The sequence below is a fragment of the Puma concolor genome, chromosome C1 (genome assembly GCF_028749965.1).
Source record: "Puma concolor isolate L17-30 chromosome C1, mPumCon1.1.hap2, whole genome shotgun sequence".
Lineage (NCBI taxonomy): Eukaryota > Metazoa > Chordata > Mammalia > Carnivora > Felidae > Puma > Puma concolor.
In genome coordinates, this window is record NC_141674.1 from 140,007,412 (window position 1) to 140,030,621 (window position 23,210).

General features: G+C 35.2%; 1 protein-coding gene and 1 pseudogene across 10 annotated transcripts in view; one reads left to right on the forward strand and one right to left on the reverse strand.

Annotated features, from left to right (window-relative positions):
* MBD5 (methyl-CpG binding domain protein 5) overlaps nucleotides 1–23,210 on the forward strand; it is a 439,324-nt gene that overhangs the window by 143,178 nt on the left and 272,936 nt on the right. The window lies entirely within an intron of this gene.
* LOC112871819 (small ribosomal subunit protein eS24 pseudogene) lies at nucleotides 5,682–7,753 on the reverse strand (annotated as a pseudogene). Its single transcript, XR_015255214.1, has 2 exons — nucleotides 7,629–7,753; nucleotides 5,682–6,223 (listed from the first exon to the last, which is right to left on the reverse strand). The product of XR_015255214.1 is annotated as a small ribosomal subunit protein eS24 pseudogene (transcript).

The window sequence follows — 23,210 nt, forward strand, 5'->3', positions numbered from 1 at the left end:
GCCCCACGTTGAGCTCTGTGCTGACAGCTAAAAGCCTGGATACTGTTTGCGATTCTGTTTCTCCCTCTTTCTCTGCCCCTCCCTCGCTTGTGCTCTCTCTCAAAAAAAAAAAAAAAAAAAAAAAAATTAAACAAAAAGAATTAATAAATCATTTACAGCTTCAAGAGCTAGGTTTTATTAACAAAACAGGAAATGCTTTAGATAGGTAAGCATTTGTTATTTCCTAAGAGATAGACTTCAGTCATACTATTTAAATTTCAGTATTAACCTAGTAGTATCCTTTTATTCCCATAGTCTATTTGGAGAAGTAAGCAATATCATTTCTAATCTCTATCCTTGAAGCAAGAAAGAGGGAGGAAAGAATGGAAGGTAGATAAGCAGGTGAGGAGAGAAGAGAATTTAAAACGTGTATCATGTGTAATTTTGTCTCCTCACAAGATCCTACAGTGGTAGGCTTGGAAGCAGAGGACCTGGAGAGGTTCTTAGTAAACCACAGAGCGCCAAGCCTACTCAGAAAACCAAAGTATGGTCTCATCAGAATACCGTGCGAATAGGACTGAGCTGGAGTGAGGTTAAACTTTCTTTTCACTTTTCCCCACTATATCAGTCCTTTCATAAGCATGTGAATCTAAATATTGACAGACACACTTGACAACTTTACCTTTTAGCCAAGTTGAGGTGTGTGTCAGCATTCTTCACAGTAATGAATAATTTGTTATGTCATAAGATCCAAAAGCATTTGTAGACTAAAAGCCAAGCTTGTAAACCTTATATTGTACCCTATTTTTGTGCTATGTTAAATGAATACACTCTCCTTTTTCCCAGGTGGGAATTGTGGTTTGATTTCTAATTAATATTTTGTTGAAAGGATATGTTCAAATTGCATTTTACAGGTGTTATTTTGGAAAGTTTGACTTTTTCACGATTTCTTCCTTCCATTTTTCATATATAATATGTAATATATCTTCCAATTTCCATAATATATAGTATGATCAAAATTAGGTATTATATTAATGTAGTTTATTGAGTGCATTTGATCTGATTTGAATTAAAATCTGTTAGGAAATGAATGTTAGAAAGTAGAAACAGGGGCGCCTGGGTGGCGCAGTCGGTTAAGCGTCCGACTTCAGCCAGGTCACGATCTCGCGCTCCTGTGGGTTCGAGCCCCGCATCAGGCTCTGGGCTGATGGCTCAGAGCCTGGAGCCTGTTTCCGATTCTGTGTCTCCCTCTCTCTGCCCCTCCCCCGTTCATGCTCTGTCTCTCTCTGTCCCCCAAAAAAAAAAAATAAAAAAAAAAAAAAAAAAAAAAGTTGAAAAAAAAAAAAATAAAAAAAAAAAAAAAAAAGAAAGTAGAAACATCCATGTAGATGTTCTTGGTCATTGCCCTTAGAATTTTGGCATTACTCCATTAAATAGGAAATTACTGAAACCCTCACCCCCAGCCGATTCTTTATTTTGGTAATTTAGAATTGTTTTAGAATTGGGTATACATTTCTGTATTCAAAAGGAGCTAATAAATAGAACTAGATTCCTAGGGCATCATTCCCAGAGATCACATTATCCTAGTCACCTGGAAAAGAGGCCTTATCTGATTTTAGATGATTGTTGACACCTGTATCACTGGAAATGAAAGAAACCCCTAGAAAAGAGAATTCCAGAGGGAATTTACACCTTATAACATTGCTGAGGCTCCCATGCAGTTTCTATTTTGGTGATGATATTTTGAAAAAAGTCTTATGTGTTACGTTGCTGTGCCATCATGATGATATGTAAAACATTCATTTCCTACAACTCTTTCTTAAACTATATCCAAATCATAATTTTTCTTTGTCTCAATTTCCTCACATATACCCACTTTAATACGTGGCACTGGTATTTATAAGCTACCTCGATCACTTTGTAATAAACAGAGACAGATAAATAAATAATCATTTTACAATATGATAAGTCTTCCTTTCAACACAACTGTAAGCCATTATCAGAGATAAAACAGAGCAGTGCGGAAAGATGGAGTAAAGCACTAGACAGGTTCAGGTTCTAGCTCTGCAGTTTTCCAATCAACAGCCAGAGCTTTGACCTCTCTTACTCTCTCAGTTCTCTCATCTACTAAATGAGGATGATAACACCTATACCCTAAGATTTTGGTGATGATTAAATCACCTTTTATTTGGGAAAGTATGTGACATAAACCAGAAACTTAGTTAAATGTTAATTGGATCCAGGTCAGATTTTCACAAGTTGAGAAAAGAAATTTTATTTTGTCCTTTTGAAACCTGTAATCCCTGTGGTCAAATTGTTATAGATATTCCCCGTCACTAGGAATATGAGTCTAGGTATTGTGGACTCAGAGCATCTGATTTGTGAAGGCATAACAAATGCTGTCTTTGTGCTGTGCTAATGCTGTATTCCTCTGGAGAGGGAGGCTTATTCCTTGAGCCTCCATGTTGCCTCTATGCCATTAGACACCATCCATGGCAAAAGGAGGACATTCTCCCAGCCTCCAAAGCAGGAACAAAACACATTTTGTTACAAAAGCTGTGCTAGATATTGGATTAATTTATTGTGGTTTCCCCACTCCCCCCAAAAGCTATTTTATTCTTAACATAAGCAGTTGTCTGTTTTTAAGAATGCAAGCATATTCACTATATTATTTATTGAAAATGGGTCTTTTTCCTACCCTATGACCCAGCAGTAGCACTGCTAGGAATTTACCCAAGGGATACAGGAGTACTGATGCATAGGGGCACTTGTACCCCAATGTTCATAGCAGCACTCTCAACAATAGCCAAATTATGGAAAGAGCCTAAATGTCCATCAACTGATGAATGGATAAAGAAATTGTGGTTTATATACACAATGGAGTACTACGTGGCAATGAGAAAGAATGAAATATGGCCCTTTGTAGCAACGTGGATGGAACTGGAGAGTGTGACGCTAAGTGAAATAAGCCATACAGAGAAAGACAGATACCATATGTTTTCACTCTTATGTGGATCCTGAGAAACTTAACAGAAACCCATGGGGGAGGGGAAGGAAAAAAAAAAAGAGGTTAGAGTGGAAGAGAGCCAAAGCATAAGGGACTCTTAAAAAGTGAGAACAAACTAAGGGTTGATGGGAGGTGGGAGGGAGGGGAGGGTGGGGGATGCGTATTGAGGAGGGCACCTTTTGGGATGAGCACTGGGTGTTGTATGGAAACCAATTTGACAATAAGTTTCATATATTGAAAAAAAAAAAAGAAAGAAAATGGGTCTTTTTGTCACATGGATCTAGACTAGTTTGTGATCTTCTCCCTGTCAGTCTTTGTTCTGAGCCAAATTTTTGAAGACTATAATTTTCTTCAACCTATTCCATGTCCACACAAAAACTTCTGTACCCAGAGGACTTGTTAATGAAGTAGTGTGACATTGTTGCTTAAAACTTTGTATAGATTGATGGAGAGCCATAGAAATGCTTTTCTCATATTATTTACACGTAGTTTTGGGGAGAAGTGAAAAACAAAAACAGGAGAAGGGAAAGAGCTGGATTAGAATGCTGAGTAATTTTTTAAAAGATTTGTGTTCATTTCCCCTCTTTTCCACAATTTGCTTGATTTTAGAAGGTATGACTTTCAGAAAATAGCTCTATCTTTGAGACTGATGAATTGTAAATTTTAAAAATTAGAATATTTCAGATATATTTCATATTAATGAAATTGATAAGAATAGTCTAAGTCATAGTTCTTAATATATACCCATAATACAAACATCTTTTCTTGACTATTTTCTTAAGAAAATGAATTAAAAGTAGAGATACACAGATTTGAAATATGTTCATATTGGGAGGTGGTGCAATGCTAATAATACTTCCCACAAATATTATTTATGTGAAAATGTATTGTGGAACTCAAGTAAAAAGCTCTACAAATTGAAAAAAAAACCTGTTAGTAATTATTCAAAATTATTTTTGTAAAAGAAATCTAAGAAGAAATGATGAGACTTGGATCCTAGCCCTTTTATCACTATGACCTTAGGCAAGTCAACCTTTTAGCTCTGTTTCCTCTTCTTGAAAATGAAGGCAAAGTCTGGGGGATTGCTAAGGTTCCTTCCAGCTGTAAATATCTATTATTGTTATTACAATTTGATAGGATAAGAAATTAGGTATGCTGTACATAAAATAATTGTTTTACTCGGGGCGCCTGGGTGGCGCAGTCGGTTAAGCGTCCGACTTCAGCCAGGTCACGATCTCGCGGTCTGTGAGTTCGAGCCCCGCGTCGGGCTCTGGGCTGACGGCTCAGAGCCTGGAGCCTGTTTCCGATTCTGTGTCTCCCTCTCTCTCTGCCCCTCCTCCGTTCATGCTCTGCCTCTCTCTGTCCCAAAAATAAATAAACGTTGGAAAAAAAAAATGTTTTAAAAATAATTGTTTTACTCAAGAGTTATTAATAGTATAGAATTTTATATTGCAAATTGATCTATTTAGACATATAAAAATTTGAGAGGTACCTGGGTGGCTTAGTCGGTTAAGTGTCGACTTTGGCTTAGGTCATGATCTCACAGTTTGTGAGTTCGAGCCCTGTGTCCGGCTCTGTGCTTCCTAAATGTTTACTACTTTATGCACTATATTTCTTTACCAGACTTACTCTTTCTGAGACAGAAAGTATTCTCCTTAGGTGACTCTCTTCCTCTTCTTATTTCCTGTTAGCTCTCTCCCCCGCCCACCCCAAGCACTTTCCCTGTGTGTACACACTGAAAGTAAGTCTGACAACCACACAACCCACAAATTGCAGAGGTGCCCTGACAAATTCCAGGCACTACTCCCTGCAGTAGAAATAGGCCAATGCTTGGCAACTATCTAGTGAAAATATAATTCAGAGGAAATAAATGCATGCATAATTGTCCCAAATAGTATGTATGGTTTATAGCCTGCACAGTTTAGGGGGGAAATGTCATTTTTTCACTTTCACACACACACACACACACACACACACACACACACACACACACACACTTGTTTTCCACCTTTTTTTTCTCTATTCTCTGCAAAAAAATAATCGCAACTACAAATCCATTTTACAGCTATAAATATTAGTCTTGGGGACAGATATATAGTTTACATACACTTAGCTTTTTCACTATGTTTAGCTTTTAAAAGATCATTACTCTTGAATAAACCCACCTTAGTGGAAAGTATGTGACCAAAGATGCCCTTATCTGGCCCACAGGACTCAACACTTAGCCATCTAGTCTGTTGTAGCTATCTAGTTGCTGCAAGCCCTAATCCAGCTTGCAGAGTCAAGATCCAGAAATAAGAATCCATCAGCTTGGCATCCCATTGACCAGAGGAGCTCTGGAATTATGGTGAAGCTGGGACCTAGACCTGAACCCTTCTAGTTGGCACCTATCACCTGACCTTGAGAAACATAAATGCCATGCATGCACACTCTAAGAACAGATTGTAAGATTCAAGTCAGACAAATACTGAGAGGAACCAAGAAAGGCTTTAAAGATGAGAAAGAATTCAAAATTGAGTACAAAAAAATTGTACTTGGGTTGAGTTTAATCCATAGTTCATTTTTTTTGGTAACATGTGCCTTCAAGTTGCAATAGGAATATACACATTTTACTTAGAAGATGATTCATATCTTTTGTTCTGATGGGTGTTTGTCCTTGCTCTGGTTTGGAACATTATAGGGATCTATAAGGAGGATTTCTTTTAAAAAAATGTAGTTTATTTATTCTCTCATGAAAAAAACTGCACAATCACCACAGTTAAAGTCACCGTACAGTCTTTACTCATGTTGTCCAATTTCCAGCTCACTTGTTGCTGGCACCAATATTGGCTTTCAATCCCCTTGACCTTCTTCATTCTGTTCTTGCATTCCTTTTGCTGTTTTCTTGACATCTTTGTCTTCTCACACAGCCCATGTCTTGCAAGTCTATGTTTGGGTTCATTTTTCTTTGCATAATCTAAGAAATCATAAATCATGCCAAAGCCAGTTGTCTTGCCACCACCAAAATGGGTTCTGAATCCAAATACAAAGATGACCTCTGGTGTGGTCTTAAATTTTGGCTAGTTTTCCCCAAAATGTTGTCTTAGGTATGGCTGCCTTTGTAGGGTGAAGAACATCACTGACCACTTTTTTCTGCTGAAGTAGTTGTTTGGTCATGAACCTCCCGGTCCATATAGTTACTGGGTCGTTCATGATGGCAGCCGAGCTTTAAGCAGCTGGGAAGGAAGAGATTATTTCCTGAAAAAGTTAAATCACAGGCTGATATTATTCCTTGAGCTTATATGTGTTTCCTAGTGTATAGTCCCATGCTCTTGCTTTGTTAGCATTTTATGAGAAGTTATACACTCTCAGTAATACTTAAATATTATTAGCATACCTTATACTTACAGGTAAAACTGGTTTACCAAAATTTTACCAACATTCAGGGCTAAATTTACTTTGTCAGAATGATCACTATGGTGTTTGGGGGGGGGGGGTCTAATAGATTTGTTGTTGTAATAGTTAATGTGGTACTGTTTTCATACACCCTTGTAGCCCCTTACCATTTTGTGCACATCAGCCTTCCAAAGGCCAGCACCTCCATCTAAGCCATAGGACTGCCTCTGACCTTCTAGAAACCACTGGGATTAGACTGTAAACAATGACTAACAGGTTTCAGCTTCCTTGGCCCTGGCTTAGACAATTCTGAGACCTGTATCTTATACCATTTGCCAGTTTCCCCCAGAAGATGAAGTTTCAGTTGGCTTCTGTGATAGCTAGCCTAATAGTGTACCCTATATTAGCTGCTTGCCCTTCTCTTATCACCTTCCCCATTTCCCTGCCAGTTCTTCTGAACCTCCCAAATGAAAAAAAAAAAAAAAATGTATACTCAGTTTTATTCTCAGAGACTGCTTCCTTAGAAACCCCACTAAGACAACTACCTAATAAACCCAAAGATAAGAATCCTTCCCATTTAGGCTGGTATTATTTATTTTATACTGTTAATGATATGTTGTTTAGAGTAAATGGACAGTTATAAAGATGATCTATTTGAATTTGAGACTGAAAATATATAGTATGATAGATTCCTTTTAATTTTTTTGTGACTCCAAGTGGATAAAGTTATTTACTAGCCATCAAATACGAGTAAAACTTAACAAAGTTTTGTGAGTTAAAGGATCTCACACAGTCACCCTTACATTGAGACTCTACACATAATTTTAAAATACTGAAGTCAATATATATAGTAAAGTTTAAAAATGGAAGTAAGGAAAAAATGCTTTTTAACCAAAAAAATTGAATATAATTCTAACAGAAAATTCTGTGAGATCTACAGTTTAAACTAAAACAAATCTTAATACCCTTAAAATGCTTAAATATAAATATTTAGGGATGCCTAAAATGCTAAAGAATTTAAAATAGCAAAGTAATAAGATTCTAGGATATTGAAAAGTAGTTTTTGGAGCATTTAATATACCAAGTAAATAAAATATTTGACAGTCACCTTGATACTAAAAGTAAAATGTAACAAAAAGCTCAAATGAAAATATTACAAATAATCTGAAAGTACTAAGAACATTAGATGGAAACTATTTTTGCACACCAACAACTGAATTTAAAGAGCAATCTTTCAAAGTAAGAAATGGTCACAGGAAGAACTCACAGAAGTCTCAAGGATAAACAGAAGTACTAGGTGTAGTCTGAAGAAGATGGGGTCAGGCAGTAGCTGAACTTAATCTCCATGGAACAAATACACCCATTCCCTTGATCTGTGGGAAAGGTGCCAGACAAGAGCCTGGTCACTGTTGATAATTCACACTTGGGAGCCCAGGTCAATACAAGTTGGCCTTGGGCCTGTTTGCAAACTGTCTTTAAAAAGACACTTCCTCTGAAAGAAAAAGGAGAAACCAAGCTCATGTAAGGGACTCCAGACTTTCTGCTGCATTTCCCATTCCTTAGGTAATGTTTTGTAGAAACTGATGATAGATACATAAATAAGGAAAGGAAAGGTAATTCAGGAGCATTAGCTGTGATGAAGAACCCATGATAGTAGTATTTAAACCTTTGAGGGTAGGGGCGCCTGGGTGGTGCAGTCGGTTAAGCGTCCGACTTCAGCCAGGATACGATCTCGCACTCCGTGAGTTCGAGCCCCGCGTCAGGCTCTGGGCTGATGGCTCAGAGCCTGGAGCCTGTTTCCGATTCTGTGTCTCCCTCTCTCTCTGCCCCTCCCCCGTTCATGCTCTGTCTCTCTCTGTCCCAAAAATAAAATAAAAACGTTGAAAAAAAAAAATTTAAACCTTTGAGGGTAGACAGTCTGTATCTCCACAAATCTAATCTAAGGCTGCTTTTCTTCAAGCCACCAGGATGCAAGATAAATTTGGTATATTTTTTCATCTTTTGCTGTTTGATTTCTATCACAAGTTGAGGAACTACCATGTGATTTTTCTCTCAATGGTTTGATTTTTTAAGTGTTTATATGTTTTATGAATCAGACAACTCCAAAGACAATACAGTATAGTGATTAGGAACAAACGCCCTTGGGCCTGGTTGCGTAGGTTGAATGCTGGCTCTGCCACTTACTAGCTACTATAACCTAGAGCATGATACTTTACCTCTCTGTCTTGGTTTCCTTATTGGTTATGTGGGTGTGATAAGAGCATACAATTTCATAAGGTTGCTCTGAGGATTAAACCACTTAAATGTAAAATTCTTAAAATAGCACCTAGCATATATGAATACTCAATAAGTTTTTGTCCATGTATGAAAACAGCATATTGTAGATGAAATTAGAATTTATAAAATTGTTGAGATACGTTACTCCTTTTATGTAATGATCATTGTGAGGAAAGTGCATTCTTAATTACCAGACTACCGATTTCAAAAATGAATGTTTGAAACATGACCCATTTGTGAGGAAAGGACTGCAGTTTTGCTTGTTTTTCCATGTAGTATTTACAGTTGACCTTGGCATAACCCAGGTTTGAACTGTGTGGGTCCACTTACACACAGGGTATTTTTCTGATAAACACAGTACTGTAAATGCATTTTCTCTTCTTGATGATTATCTTAATAACATTTTCTTTTCTCTAGCTTACTTTATTATAGGATACAGTATATCATATATTTAAAAATATGTTAATTGGCTATTTGTAAGGTATTAGTTTATGGTATTAGTAAGACTTCTGGTCAACAGTAGGGTATTGGGAAGTCAAGCATTATATGTGGATTTTTGACTGCATGTAGGTTTGGCATCCCTAATCCCCTTTGTTCAGGTGTCAACTATACCATGTTTTTAGTAGGGTGAGAGGAGAGTAAGTGGTATGCCTACCATTGCTAATAGGCACTTTTTGTTATTTCACACAATCCACAATAAGCTCTACTAAGTAGTTAGTAATAACTATTTCAGAAGAGGAAGTTAAAATTTCAGAAAAGACTAGTGACTTACCCAGGTAGTAGTCTGTCTGACTCCAAATACAAAGCTTCTGCAACTATCCCTGTTTCACTAACAGAGGAGAGATTTGAAACATAACAACTGGTATGGCGTAGGCACTAATTTGGGTGGATCTAAGGGTCTTATAGGCCCCCAGCTCTTCCAGGTCTTATCTCCTAAGGGGTTAGAATATGGATAAGTCTGCTTGGTGGAAGCGATGTCCCTAGAGAAGAGTACATGGGGAGAGGAACAGAGAGTAGTGGCCATTTTCTTACAAGTATGGAAGCCTTTTACTATTTAGTATGTTAACAACTGGTACAGCAACACTGTTCGTTCTGACCAAACATTAGATGTATCAAAATTAATTTTGATACATCTAATGTTATAATTATGTATATAAAAATTTAAATACTATGTTAATTTTTGGGTTTTTGTTGGTTTTTATAAGACACATTTTTAGGATCAGGCAAAATTGAGAATTCTTTCCTTGAAATTTCTGCTAAACTGTTATATAAATATATGGTCGTTTTTCACTGATTGATCAATAGACAGTTAAATAGATTGCCTTTATTTACAGTCAGCCATTTTTTAAAATTATGAACTTGCAATATATGGTGGAGGAAGTTTTTACCTTACAGTACTTGGCCAAAAAATTTATTAAGCTATTGTAAATATCATAAAGGACTTTGTTGGTTTCCTTCTCTTCCAAATGTGAATTTGCTCTCATTTATAACCTTCCTCTTATTATATCTTCTTTATCAACATCCAAGAAGAATAAAACAGTGATGATTTTTTTTACCTAATAATCTACACAGTATATGCTCAAATAAACACATAATCTCTTAAGAATCTGGGAGCAACAAAAATCACTTATAATGTTTATTCCTCTTTCACCTTTTTTGTGTGGTAGTAAAATTATTTGAACTATAGGTTTTAGTCAGTGAATACATTATTTCTTGATTTGTATTGCAATGTTTCATAGAACTAAATGAACTAAATGAACTAAAATGAACTAAATGAACTAACTCTAGTGCTTTTAGTTTAAACCATGAGAAATTTCCAAACCTCAGTCTTTTTTGAACAATAAAAAAATTTCACCTGGTTCAATCGAAAAGAGAGGCATCCCAACATATTGAGATAATTTTTTTATTATTTTCTATATGAATCAACTGAATATTTCATTTTATTTTTGCTTCAATTGCTCTCTGTTGCAATGAGCCCGTCAATAGGTATTTTTAATTGTTATATATTTAACTTCTACTGAACATGAACCTACCATACTGTTTTACTTCCTCACACTAATTTGCAATTCACTATAACAAGTTAAAATTCTATGTTACGTATATTTATCTAGGGGACATTTTATTGTATCTGTATCTACAATATTATCTACAACTATATTTTCAGTGCTAAGGAATCATCAGAAAAAGTCACAGCATTATAAAGGCCAGCAATATAAGGAACATTTAATATTTGATTAATTTTAAGCTTAAAGAGAGAGATGGTATTAAGACTTAAATCACTCTTACAGAGCAAAATGACCTATAATGTTTTGGTTCAAACATTTAAGTAGTTCTTTTTCTGCATAGTCATTTAGGTTCATTATAAACACGGAGAAGATGGAGCAAATCTCTGCAAATTCTTCACATTTTATATGTATAGTTATTTTTTCTGTTGCCTTTCAAAGATCTAAAATGATATTCCATTTATTTCTTGTGTATCTCAAAAAAGAAACTTGACAAGGCAATCCTTTAAACATGTAAACAAGAGTGACTCAAACTCTTTTTGGTTGCACTTGCTCATATTTAGATTTCATTTTTTGATTTCTCAATTATCTTTCACTGAGTCAAAAATGACCCCATCATTATTTACTTCTGGAGGCAATTTGTGTAATCTAGACATCTTTTTCTGTTTATAGGGATTTTATTCTTGTGTCGTTGTGTTATTTTCTCTAATAAACCTCTTCATTATTGGCAGGTTGGCATAGTACCGAACTGATCTTGGTAGGATTTGAAATATGCTTTTTTGGTAAAGCTATTTCCAGATATCATAAAATCAGGCATACTACTGGCTCATAAAATTCCTCATGTAATATGGTTTCTTTTGCTATTATGAGTGCCTGCACTAAAAATCTGCAGAAAGTCAGAGCCTGATGTTTCCCCCAAACACTCGCTGGTGACTTTGATACTCTGGTCACACTAACCTCCTTTTCAGACATCACTAAGGATGATACTCCTATTCTGTGCATTTATGTGCATTTTCCCTGCTTGTCATTTTTTTATTTTAATGCGTTGACATGTGAGGATTTCATCTCCTTGCACGGGGTTCTAACATCTCTCCCTGATATCTTTTTGTTTTTATTGGAAATCATGGTAGAATTTGATTTTCCCAAGATGCAACTACTTATGGCTTTTTTGTTCATTATCCTGGGTAAAGTCTCTTCCCTTAGGATAATACTGAAGGATTTGTTTCCATTAATGAAGACCCTTCATTTTGGAGGGTTGTTTTATTTTGTTTCATTAATAACTTGAATAATCACTTTAGCTGAAGTATGCATTACATAAAAAAATTATGCCATAAATACTGGAAAGAGGGTATTTCCATATAATAGAACATTTAAAATGTCTTACAGCATAAATTTGATGTTTTCTGTAAGCAGTTTATATGCTGATTTTTTTAAAAAATATTTTTAATGTTATTTATCTTTGAGAGAGAGAGAGAGGGAGAGAGAGAGAGAGACAGCACGAGCAGGGGATGGGCAGAGAGAGGGGGAAACACAAAATCTTAAGCAGGCTCCAGGCTGTGAGCTGTCAGCACAGAGCCTGACACAGGGCTTGAACTCACAAACCGTGAGATTGTGACCTGAGCTGAAGTCAGTCGCTTAACTGACTGAGCCATGCAGGCACCCCATATGCTGATTTTAATAATCTATAGCTGCATTTTGAAGCTGCTTATTTTAAAAATCTTATGAAGACAGTTTTTAGTCTGTATGCACATACTTTAAAACTATATTAAAATTATTTACATGTTAATTTAAATATATCTTTCCTTTAGTTTTCTTTTAAATTAGTCTTAATTAACAAGTACTAATTAATAAGTCTATCATATTTTATTAGTTTTTAACTTACCTGATTTTATTTTGTTTTTATACAGAGTTCATCCTTCTTTAAATATAATTTATTGTCAAATTGGCTACATACAACACCCAGTGTTGTATACACCCAGTGCTCATCTTTTTTTGAAAGAAACATTTTTTTTTTAAGTTTATTTGTTTATTTTGAGAGAGAGAAAAAGTGTGAGTGGGGGTGGGGCAGAGAAAGAGAGTCCCAAGCAGGATCCACACTGTCAGCACAGAGCTGGGCACAGATGCTTAACTGACTGAGCTACCCAAGCACCCCAAAGAACATCTTCTAAAAAGAGTTTCTGAGTTCTGATTCAGTATTTTCTAATCTCCTACAACACTCTAGTAGTTTATCTCATTCAGTACAGTGGAATCACTTGAGGCTTGTTATTATCTTTGTTACCACCATGTAAATAAAGCATTATGGTTTATATTTAGATCTGGATTTCTTTTTAGGTATTGAAGTAGATGTATGACAGCTTCATGAAATCTATCTTTATGATAGTGTTTTTCTTTAGGATTATAGTGTTTTATGTATCAAATGCCCCCAAATGTTATATCATAGCACCATTAAAAACTTGAAAGTGAAGCTTCTTTAAGAACTCTTAATTTTTGTGAATGAAAGTAAGAGCCTCTCTCTGTCTCTCTCTCTCATACACACACAGAGTTACAGACCCATTTTCTGTTTCATCATCAAGAGAAACATCATTTTTGGGGGGGCTCAATTCTAGTGTTTTTGCAGTTTTTTATTTGGTGCTATGAATTTTATTTATTTTTTAATTAATTTATTTTAGTTTAAATCCAAGTTAGTTAACATATAATATAATAATGATTCCAGGAATAGAATTTAGTGATTCATCACTTACATATAACACCCAGTGCTCATCCTAACAAGTGCCCTCCTTAATGCCTATAGTCCATTTAGCCCATTCCCCCACCCAACACCCCACCAGCAACCCTCAGTTTGTTCTCTCTATTTAAGAGTCTCTGATGGTTTTTCTCCCTCTCTGTTTTTATCTTATTTTTGCTTCCCATATGTTCATCTGTTTTGTATATTAAATTCCACATATGAGTGAAATCATATGATATTTGTCTTTCTCTGACTGACTTATTTCATTTAGCATAATACACTCTAGTTCCATCCACATTGTTGCAAATGGCAAGATTACATTTTTTTTGATCGTGGTGGCACTTCCAAGGTTTTGTTTTATTCATGTTGGCCCGCCATCAATTTATATTGTATTGTTTGTTTTAACAACAAATAACATATTTAGTTAAATATGTTAGGGGAACAAATTTCTGACTGATACAAGTAATGCCTGTATCTATAATACTGCTTTAGAATTTAAAAATATTAACAATATCCTGTTAATATTTATGAATTTCTGTTGTCTGTCTCCAAAAGGGGGCAGTGCAACTTTGGTATTTGACTTAGGAATGCCTTTTTTTTTTTTTTTTTTCAAAGCATTCTCTTGTTTGCTCATAAAATTTCGTGTGATTTTTAATCATAGATTCATAGAATCATGGAGTTGGAATCAAGGTTACCATGTTTCAGAAGGAATTTAAGCATACCCTCTGATGTTGAAATTCCCCCTTTGATATCCCCATCTCTTGTCCGTAATTCCATCTACCACCTTACCTCGTTTTATTGTGCTTCGCAGATACTACATTTTTTTACACTTTGAAGGTTGGTGGCCACCCTCCTTTGGGCAAGTCTTTTGGCGCCATTTTTCTAACAGTAGTCACTTTGTGTCTTTGTATCACATTTTGGTTATTCTTACAGTATTTCAAAGTTTTTCATTATTATTAATTTGTTATGGTGATTAGTGATTATGACTTTCTGAAAGCTCAGACGATAGCATTTTTTAGCAATAAAGTATTTTTTTAATTAAGGTATATACATTGTTTAGACATCATGCTATTGCACGCTGAATAGACTACAGTATAGTGTAAGCATAACATTTACATGCAGTGGGGAAGCAAAAAGTTCATTTGACTCACTTTATTGTAATATTTGTTTTATTGTGGTGATCTGGAACCAAACCCATAATATCTCAGAGGTGTATGCCCGTACACTTTTAGCATAATCCTGAACAAAGAAATCAACAGGAGTTATCACTGTTGCTTTTTTCTCTCTTCTTTTTTGTTTCCTCTGTAGAACTTTTTAGCATTAAAAATATTTTATTTCCAGCATTCTGGAAAGGTGGGCAACTGCTGTTAATGATTATAATGAGAAAAAGAGGAACATGAGGTTTTTAAAAAGAAAATGGAAGTGATGTCAGTGGTAGTGCTTTCTAAAGACGCTGTGAAAAAAATAACAGGGATATATTGCTAGAAATGTCTCATAGAGACTACTGAGTCAGGAGTCAGAAAGGCAAAAGGCAGAACCTGAGAAGATATATAACATCAGTATCATCCTAGTCATAAACTTTTAACATTACCAGCATTTAGAGCAAGGCAGAGAGCAAGGTCATTAGTGTATTTATTATTTCTAAAAGTAAAATAGCTTTATAAAATATAATAAATGTATATGGAATAGCTTTGTAATTTATTTCTGTAACACTGCCATAGAGGAAATCCTTGAAAAGTTCTGGTGCATGAAAGAATAAGTGGAATGATTTTTTAAAATGTTTTTGTTTTATTGAATATAAACCTATTAACATAGACCTTCATATTTACATTATTTTAATCACCAAACCCCATTTGTTTTTCTCTAGAACATACTTATTTTCTCAACCTTAAGTTGAGAGATCCTTAGTGCTTTTCAAATACCTTATTTTTGAGGTTGGGAGAAGCTACATAGAATTAGAGTAATAAATGGGTTGCTAACCCATTTTCTATGTCCCAGCCCTATTAGCTCATTAATTGTCTATCAACCAACCCAATAGGATAACCAGCATAATGAATTTGTTATTGCCAGAATATTTATATGCATGTTCTTGGTACTATATTTGCCAAAATGTTGTACTTAATTCTTTCTATCCAAAAAGGTCAGCTCTTAAATTGTTTGGCATGTTAGTGTACCCAAATATCACTAATTGGTATTTCCCAAATAATAGATGTTATTAAGGTGGTCTGTCAGAACCAAATTGACAATTTATTCCAGTGGAAGAGATACCTTGTCTAGGTCAGATGGACAATTTTAGAGAATGCTGGTGGGGCAAAAAAAAAAAAAAAAGGAAGAAACAAAGATTGTTTCTTTTCTTTCTCTAATGAAAAAGAAATGCTACTTACTCTTATACCTTGGATAGCCTGGTTATTATCAACTTTTATAGAAAGAACTTCAGTTATGTTGGACTCTAAATATAGTTTCTTAACTGAAGCCAGGTCATCTGGGCAAGTTGCAAGAGGACTAAAGGCAAGGCCTAATTTAATGGACAGGATTTCAAATTACCTATGGTTATTTGTTTTGACACTGACTGGGGTGTATCCAATAAGAGTCTTTTATGTTGTTGACTTAAAAATAGAATGGTTGTGTTAAAACCATAAATCAAAGTTATGCAAGGTCCACTAAATACGTGATCGGGAATAAACCTAATAATGGACTTAACTGGTACTAAGCAATGCTTAAATATTCTCAGGCTAAGATTATGCTCTATGACGAACAGTTGAGAAAACAAATCTTCCATTGATTGCATGATTAGAACTCTTGTTATACTGAAGAAATATGGAAACAAAAAAAAGCAGACATGGCTTAAAAATATTTTTAATTACTTTAATGTTTGTTTTTTATTGAAATAAAATACTTTGTGAAGTTTTATTTTATTCCATAATTTTTTGCTATGATCTGTTTCCATTCAGCCACATATGAAATTTGTGAACTAGAATTTTTTTAAGTTTATTTATTTATTTTTAGAAAGAAGGAGAGAGAGAGAGAGAGAGAGAGAGAGCACATGAGGGACAGGCAGAGAGAGAGAAGGAGAGAATCCCAAGAAGGTTTTGCACTGCCTGTGCAGAGCTTGATGTAGGGCTCGAACTCATGAGCCATGAGATCATGACCTGAGCTGAAATCAAGAGTTGGACGCTTAACTGATTTAGCCACCAGGTACCCCTAAATTAGAATTATTTTTAAGTCACCTGTTAGAATAAATGGGATCTTGAGGTCTACAGTATTGTATACTGCTAATACTATGAGAGTAACCACCTATAAAAGTTTAGGTTTTGGTATAGTTCCATAGCTCAGGGAAGTGGAAAGCATGTTTTCTTCCTGTAAAAACTGCCATATTTCAAATTTGGGAGTGCAGTAATATTTTAAGAAGGTATAGTTTTTCATTAAAAAATTTCTAAGGAGTTAAATCCATGAATATGATATCCCATTATTGAACCATACTTAATGGATCTTAATGTCTTTAGACTCATAGAACATCACATTCAAATCAAGACAGGGTTTTTAACATAAACCTTTAGTATTTATTATGCTTTATTATGTAAATTTTACAGATTTTATTCTGTAAATTGTACAGAAATAGAAAGTATGTAACACTAAATGAAGACTTTGAAATCATCTTTTTGTGAGAAGAAGAGTTGAAGTGGACCCCCGTGGCATTCTCCTTTGAGTGGGAAATCTCAAAAACCTTGGAAAAGGGTGGAGGGTATAAGGCAGAAATTTATATACAGATACATTAAGTAAGGCTTCCAGAACTACTGGAGATTTTAGTTTAATGGATAGTGCCTTTAAGAAATCTGTAGATAATTGTAGACTGCATGAGTTTGAAATCTAGCTCTGACAGTTATTAACTGTGAAAGTTTCAACAAGTTAATTTCTCTGTTCCTCAATTTCCCTATCCGTACAATATAGATGATAATAGTACTTCTTAGGATTGTTGTAAAGATTAAATTAATTAATGATGGTTAGAATTTAGAAATCAATAAATGTTAGCTCTCATTACTGTATTTCAAAGCAAGGAAGAAGTGTTAGCAACTTTAAAAATCTTGGACACATTTATTGTTTATTATCTATAAGTTTGTATTTTTGGTCTTTAAAGAGTAATCTGTATACATTGAATTCTTTTGTGATATATAGAGTATTGTGCTATTTATAGAGTTATTGGTTCTTATTGAAGTATGTAGTTTTTCTAAGGAAACACTAAACCATGTTCCCTAGGACTTCTGTGTTACATGTATTTAAATAGAATTTAATTTACTTTTTAAATGTTCTTTTTTTAAGTTTTTATTTAAATTCTAGTTAACACAGAGTGTTATACTGCTTTCAGGATAGAATTTTGTGATTCATCACTTACAGCACCCAGTGATCATCCCAACAAGTGCCCTCCTCAATACTCATCACCCATTTAGCCCATCCTATGCCCACCTCCCATCCATCAACCCTCAGTTTGTTCTCTATATTTAGGAGTCTCTTATGGTTTGCCTCCCTCTCTTTTCCCCCCCTTCCTCTATGTTCATCTGTTTTGTTTCTTAAATTCCACATATGAGTGAAATCATATGATATTTTGTCTTTCTCTGACTGACTTGTGTCACTTACCTTCTAGCTTGTGACACTGACTTGTGTCACTTACCTTCTAGCTCCTTCCACATCATTGCAAATGGCAAGATTTCATTCATTTTGATGTGTAATATTCCGTTGTGTGTATGTATACGTATATGTATATGTATATGTGTATATATACATATATACATATATATACATATATTTACATGCATACACACCACATCTTCTTTATCCATTCATCAGTCAGTGGACATTTGGGCTCTTTCCATAATAATTTGGCTATTGTTGATAGCTCTGCTATAAGCATCAGGATGTATGTATCCCTTCAAATATTAAAAAAATAATGTTCCTTTTTGTTGATTCAGTTGTTATTATTAACAGCAATTATTATGCCATTACTCTCAGTTGCTATAATTACCTACATCGTGAGACATTAAGAGAGTAAGGTGCAGTAACCTCAAAAGAGATGGGCAAGTTCTTGCAGCTTAGGGAAATTACAATGTTAAATCATTCATGGTTGTAAAGTATACTAAAGAGAAAAGCTGGGTGCTTCACTCAATCACTGTAAAATGCTATGCTCAGTTAATGGGAAGACCAATAAATAAAATCATCGCATATTTATTAAATGCTTTCAAGCTAGGGCTTGCTGGGAAATTATAATTTAGTTGAGGGAATAAAGCAAACATGCCAAATCTTAAAAATAAAAGATAGAGATAAAGGACCATAAGTGAGTACCTGATTAATTACCTAAGTAACTTGGCAATAATTAGTGTTGGAAGTCAGAAAAAGAAAGAAAGCTTTTAGTGTCTGGTTGATGGAAATTTCCTTCAAGGAGGAAGCAGTATTTGAGCCAAGTTTTGGTTGATGAAGAGATGAGAGATAAACAGCAAAAGGCATCTGGGGTCAAATAGTAAAAGATCATGAGTCTTGCCAAAAGACATTGGAATTTCATTGCATAGCTATAAACCAGAGGCAAACTTGCATCCGATCCTGCAGATTTGAGAGGTGGCTCTGTGTTTGTGAAGACGTTTAGGAAGTCCATGACTGTTTACTAGCTATTAAGCAGAACTAGTTCTGGGAAAAGAATCAACTTTAGTCATAAACTGAAGATTGATGTGAACTTAATAGGAAAACCTGAAGTAGTTAGCAGCACATGCATGTAGAAAGAATACTTTATTAGGAGCACCTCCATACTAGGTAGATAAGTGAAAATAATTATAATTTTCTTTAAAGATTTAGCAGTTACTGAGATCATCATCCTTATTATGTATAGCACAGACTTGGATATTCACCTCTGTTTATTAGACTTTTCTTTTTCAGAAAGAATCTACAGAGTATGTGCATATGAATATATTATTTTTATTACAAAGTATTTCTGGACTTGTTTTAAAAGAATTTTCAAGACTAAAATGTTAACAGCCTATTTCATCTTATTTTTAGTAAGCTATGTTAGTGTGTGTGTTGAAGGAAATGACTCAAGACTTTTTCTTTGAGAATTTGTTGCTTTGCACTTAGAGCAAATGATAGTAGAAGAGTTTATTCCCCACTGCTAAGTTAAGGCCAAAACATTTTTAATTCTGAGACATTGTGGGCATGTTTGTAATTATTTATGTAGTTTGGGGCTAAATTGTCATTATAGAATATAATTTAGTTTTCTCTTTTTTGCCATAGTATTTTGTTGATTACCTACACAGTTTACTTAGGTTAGGAGGATAGCACAGCTTACAAAATACATTACCCATAAACATTATTTTAGCTTATCTACATTGATTTATTGCTAAAGTCCTATTTATATTTTAAAGTTATTTCTTATCCAGGATGCCTCAGGATTATCTTTTAAGATTAGAAATATAATCTTAGAGGGTGCCTGGGCGGTTCAGTCAGTTAAGCATCAGACTTCGGCTCCTGATCTCACAGTTCATGAGTTTGAGCCCCATGTTGGACTCTGTGCTGATAGCTCAGAGCCTGGACCCTGATTCAGTGTCTCACTCTCTCTTTTGCCCCCTCCCACTCACGGAAGGACTGATACCCTTCCTTAATGCTTTTTAATTTTTTTTTTTTTTAATTTTGAGAAAGAGAGAGCAGGGAAAGAGAAAGAGAATACAGAGTCCAGCACAGGGCTCGAACCCACAAACCATGAGATTATGACCTGAGCCAAAACCAAGAGTCCATTGCTCAACTGACTGAGCCACCCAGGTGCCTCTCCTTTTTAATACTTAAAAACAAACAAACAACAACAACAAAAAAGAAACCCTAGGCCCCAGCACCACACCATACCAGTTAAATAAGAGTATCTAAGAAATATACCAAGTCTCAGTATAAAGTGTCCCAAATATTTTTTAATGTTTATTTTTGAGAGAGAGAGACAGAGCACAAGTGGGGGAGGGGCAGATAGAGAGGGAGATACAGAATCCGAAGAAGGCTCCAGGCTCTGAACTGTCAGCACAGAGCCCAACGTGGGGCTCAAACTCACGAGCCCTGAAATCATGACCTGAGACCATGACCCGAGCCAAAGTCAGATGTTCAACTGACTAAGCCACCCAAGCACCCACCCCTCAAGTATTTTTAATGTGCAGCTGTAACTAAGAAACTACTCTAATAAGAGATCTACAGCAATGAGCAAAAGGATCATGTAATTGAATCCAAAAACTATCGATGTTTGGCTTGGGAATCCATAATACTCAAAATCACATATTCGTATGGCATTATATCCTTCAAATCCTTGTTTCCCTAACTGCTTGTCTTAGGCTTGTTTTTTAAAAAAAATCAAAGAGAGATAAGATTCTTCTGTGTGTGTTTATGTGTGGCCATTTTTTATTTAAGTATAATTGACATATAATTCATTAGTTTCATGTGTACAACATAGAGATTCCACATTTGTATACATTGCAATCACTACAATACATCTAGCTACTATCTGTTACCATACAACGTTAATACAATATTATTGACTACATTCTCTGTGCTGTACATTACATTCTCAAGACTTATTTTTGTTCTTTTCAAATTTTTATTTAAATTCTAGTTACTTGACATATAGCGTAATATTGTTTTCAGGAGTAGAATTTAATTTCATCACTAACATATAACACCCAGTGCTCAGCACAACAAGTTCCCTCCTTAATACCCATCATCCATTTAGCCCATCTCCCTGCCACATCCTTCCATCAACACTCATTTTGTTCTCTATCATAAAGTCTCTTATAGTTTGTTTCCCTCTCTCTTTCTCCCCCTCTTCTTACATGTTCATCTGTTTTATTTCTTAAATTCCACATGAGTGAAATCATATGGTATTTGTCTTTCTCTGCCTGACTTATTTCGCTTAGCATAGTACACTGTAGCTCAGACTCTTCATTGCAAATGGCAGGATTTCATTCCTTCTGATGGCTGAGTAATATTCCATTACATACATATGTAACGCATCTCTTTTCCTATGTTGCATTTATTTTTTGAGAGACAGCATGAGCCAGGGAGGTGTAGGGAGAAAGGGGTACAGAGGATCCGAGGCAGGCTTTGTGTTGACAGGCTGACAGCAGCAAGCCAATGCAGGGTTTGAACCCATGAACCTTGAGATCATGACCTGAGCCAAAGTTGGATAATCACCTGACCACTCAGATGCCCCATATACCACATCTTCTTTATCCATTCTTCAGTCGATAGGCATTTGGTTCTTTCCATATCTTGGCTATTGTTGATAATGCTGCTATAAACATCGGGGTAAATGTACCCCAATGAATCTGTATTTTTGTATCTTTTGGATAAATATCTAGTAGTGCATTTGCTGGATTGTAGGTAGTTCTATTTTTAACTTTTTGAGGAAACTCCATACTGTTTTCCAGACTGGCTGCTCCAGTTTGCCTTCCCACCAACAGTGCAAGAAGGTTCCCCTTTCTCCATATCCTCACCAACATATGTTTCTTGTGATGTTAATTTTAGCCATTCTGACTAGTGTGAGGTGGTATCTCATTGTGGTTTTGATTTGTATTTCCCTGGGGATGAGTGATGTTGATCATCTGTTCATTTGTCTGTTAGCCATATGGATGTCTTCAAAAGTATTGATTCATCTCCTCTGCCCATTTCTTCGCTGGATTATTTGTTTTGTGAGTGTTTAGTTTAATAAGTTCTTTATACATTTTGGATACTAACCCTTTATCAGATATGTCATTTGGAAATATCTTCCATTCTGTAGGCTGTCTTTTAGTTTTACTGATTGTTTCCTTCACTGTGCAGAAGCTTTTTATCTTCTTTAAAAAAATGTTTATTTATTTATTTTTGAGAAAGAGAAAGAGAGAGAGAGGATGGGAGAGGGCCAGAGAGAGAGAATCCCAAGCAGGTTCTATGCTGGCAGCTCAGTGTGGGGCTTGATCTCACGAATTGTGAGATCATGACCTGAACCAAAATCAAGAGTCAGATGCTCAGCCCCTGAGCCACGAGGCTCCCTGAGAAGTGTTTTATCTTGATGAGGTCCCAATAGTTCATTTTTGCTTTTGTGTCCCTTGCCTCTGAAGACATTTCTGGTAAGAAGTTGCTATGGCTAAAGTCAAAGAGGTTTCTGCCTATGTTCTCTAGGATTTGGTGGTTTCCTGTCTCAAATTCAGGTCTTTCATCCATTCTGAATTTATTTTTGTGTATCATGTAAGAAAGTGGTCCAGTTTCATTCCAAAATCATATTCTTTTAGGAAAGAACATTTTGTTTAGATAACCCTAATTCTCAATTAGTGGCAATTTCTCTTAAAAGATCTCTGAAAGCTTCCTTAGGTTGGTGTTTATAAAGTACTGATTGGGCAGTTTAAGTAATATTGACCTTTTTTATGAGGATGATATTTAACTAGTTGATCTCTTTGATTTTGGCATTTATAAGCAACTCAGATATAATCAAGAATATATTTTTGTGATCCATTTGAGCAAGGAAAATATTTCCTGGGGTAGGGCTATGTTCATGTAGAACCTCAGAATCAATGTATTTAAAATTATATTTCTTAAAAATGCTCATAGAAACTTGGTAGCCAGATAAAATTAGGACAATGGAAAGCACTAAATTTTCTGGCATAAATCAAAATATATGTTCCACAAAACTTTCTGATTCTTCTAAATGGAAAAATCTCATTATTACTGGTGTTTATTTATATAAAATATGTCCTATGAGATATGCCTCCCCTTGTCCAAACTTAATAAAATCATAAAGAATAATTTTTACGTCCACTTATATGTTTAAAATAAACAATATTTATAACCACAAATTCAT